We start from the raw sequence: 3174 nt of genomic DNA, 5'->3' as shown, positions 1-3174 counted from the left end.
TCATGATCTCTATCGTCACCGGCATGACACCATGATCTCCATCATCTTGATCTATATCAATGTGTCGTCACGTGGTCGTCTTGCCAACAATTTCTCTTGCAACTATTGCCATCGCATAGCGATAAAGTAAAGCAATTATTGGACGCTTGCATCTTATGCAATAGAGAGACAACCATAAGGATTTTGCCAGTTGCTGATAACTTCAACACAACGTGATCATCTCATACAACAACTTATATCTCATCACGTCTTGACCATATCACATCACAACATGCCCTGCAAAAACAAGTCAGACGTCCTCTACTTTGTTGTTGCAAGTTTTACGTGGCTGCTACGGGCTTAGCGAGAACCGTTCTTACCTACGCATCAAAAACCACAATGATAGTTTGTCAAGTTGGTGTTGTTTTAACCTTCGCAAGGACCGGGCATAGCCACACTTGGTTCAACTAAAGTTGGAGAAACTGTCACCCGCAAGCCACCTATGTGCAAAGCACGTCGGGAGAACCGGTCTCGCGTAAGCGTACGCGTAATGTCGGTCCGGGCCGCTTCATCCAACAATACCGCCGAACCAAAGTATGACATGCTGGTAAGCAGTATGACTTATATCGTCCACAACTCACTTGTGTTCTACTCGTGCATATAACATCAACATATAAAACCTAGGCTCGGATGCCACTGTTGTGGAACGTAGTAATTTCAAAAAAATTCCTACGCACACGCAAGATCATGTGATGCATAGCAACAAGAGGGGGGAGTGTGATCTACATACCTAGTAGATCGACAACGGAAGCGTTTGGTTGATGTAGTCGTACGTCTTCACGGCTCGACCGATCAAGCACCGAAACTACGGCACCTCCGAGTTTTAGCACACGTTCAGCTCGATGACGATCCCCGGACTCCGATCCAGCAAAGTGTCGGGGAAGAGTTCCGTCAGCACGACGGCGTGGTGACGATCTTGATGTACTACTGCAGCAGGGCTTCGCCTAAACTCCGCTACAATATTATCGAGGACTATGGTGGAAGGGGGCACCGCACACGGCTAAGAATATGATCACGTGGATCAACTTGTGTCTTTGGGGTGCCTCTGCCTCAGTATATAAAGGACTAGAGGGGGGGAGGCGGCCGGCCAAGGAGGGCGCGCCAGGAGAGTCCTACTCCCTCTGGGAGTAGGATTCCCCCCCCCCCCAATCCTAGTTGGAATAGGATTCGCGGAGGGGGGAAAAGAGAGAGAGAGAGAGAGGCCGGCCCCCTCTCCTTGTCCTATTCAGACCAAGGGAGGGGAGGGGCGTGCGGCCCATGTAGGGCTGCCTCTTCTCTTTTCCACTAAGGCCCATAATGGCCCATTTAGCTCCCGGGGGGTTCCGGTAACCTCCCGGTACTCCGGTAAAATCCCGATTTCACCCGGAACACTTCCGGTATCCAAACATAGGCTTCCAATATATCAATCTTTATGTCTCGACCATTTCGAGACTCCTTGTCATGTCCGCCGATCTCATCCGGGACTCCGAACTCCTTCGGTACATCAAAACTCATAAACTCATAATATAACTGTCATTGAAACCTTAAGCGTGCGGACCCTACGGGTTCGAGAACAATGTAGACATGACCGAGACACGTCTCCGGTCAATAACCAATAGCGGAACCTGGATGCTCATATTGGCTCCCACATATTCTACGAAGATCTTTATCGTCAGACCGCATAACAACATACGTTGTTCCCTTTGTCATCGGTATGTTACTTGCCCGAGATTCGATCGTCGGTATCTTCAATACCTAGTTCAATCTCGTTACCGGCAAGTCTCTTTACTCGTTCCGTAATACATCATCCTGCAACTAACTCATTAGTTGCAATGCTTGCAAGGCTTAAGTGATGTGCATTACCGAGAGGGCCCAGAGATACCTCTCCGACAATCGGAGTGACAAATCCTAATCTCGAAATATGCCAACCCAACATGTACCTTTGGAGACACCTGTAGAGCTCCTTTATAATCACCCAGTTACGTTGTGACGTTTGGTAGCACACAAAGTGTTCCTCCGGCAAACGGGAGTTGCATAATCTCATAGTCATAGGAACATGTATAAGTCATGAAGAAAGCAATAGCAACATACTAAACGATCGGGTGCTAAGCTAATGGAATGGGTCATGTCAATCAGATCATTCAACTAATGATGTGATCCCGTTAATCAAATGACAACTCTTTGTCCATGGTTAGGAAACATAACCATCTTTGATTAACGAGCTAGTCAAGTAGAGGCATACTAGTGACACTCTGTTTGTCTATGTATTCACACATGTATTATGTTTCCGGTTAATACAATTCTAGCATGAATAATAAACATTTATCATGATATAAGGAAATAAATAATAACTTTATTATTGCCTCCAGGGCATATTTCCTTCAGCTCACCACATGCAAGCTGAGCAGCAATATCCACCGAATTCTGCAAATGAATGCAGACTATGAGAACCAAGGGATTCTCCCACAGACATGTACCTGTGACAGCATTAAGGTGCGAGGGAAGGGGAAGAGGTCATATGCATTCTCAGAAGATTTTGAAGATAAATTAGTTTAGAAGACATTGACCTCATCGTGCGAAGACATTCACTCATTGATAAGGAGTTGGTTCCAGATTTGTACGAATCCACAGATCAGTACAAGTGAGGAATCTAACTACTTTGTGAAGCATAAGTGAGCATACTAGGCATAATATGAGATGCAGTATGAAGTGGATCCAACTTGTGTGAACAGAAACTGCTTGTGGTAGAAAGTGACGAATCTATAGGATCAAAGAGGCCGTAAAAAGGAAGTTTTATTTACCACACAAGAAACTGCTAGACGGAGTGGAAGAGGAGGCCGAGCAATTCGATCGTCTGTGCCCTAACTTGGCGACGGAGGACACCTATGGCGACGGAGGAGAAGACAATGTCCACGGCCAGCGTGAAGACGGCGTCGGAGAGGTCGCGGCAGCTAAGCGCTTCGTCGCCAACGTCGTCGAGGGCTAGCGGTGGCGCTAGGGTTCGTGCGAGAGTGGAAGAAGGATAATGACTGTGGTGAGGCGTGTATTTATAGGGACATGGATGGCACAGCATTATTACTCAGGTGCCCCTGTCGATTCACATCTGGAGAACACGTGGCCATCATGCAACCTATCGGAGGCTTTTCCACGTTCCCA

The sequence above is a fragment of the Triticum urartu genome, chromosome 3, assembly GCF_003073215.2.
Source record: "Triticum urartu cultivar G1812 chromosome 3, Tu2.1, whole genome shotgun sequence".
In the NCBI taxonomy this organism is placed as follows: domain Eukaryota; kingdom Viridiplantae; phylum Streptophyta; class Magnoliopsida; order Poales; family Poaceae; genus Triticum; species Triticum urartu.
The sequence above is the reverse complement of the archived record's forward strand: the minus strand, read 5'-3'. Positions refer to the sequence as shown.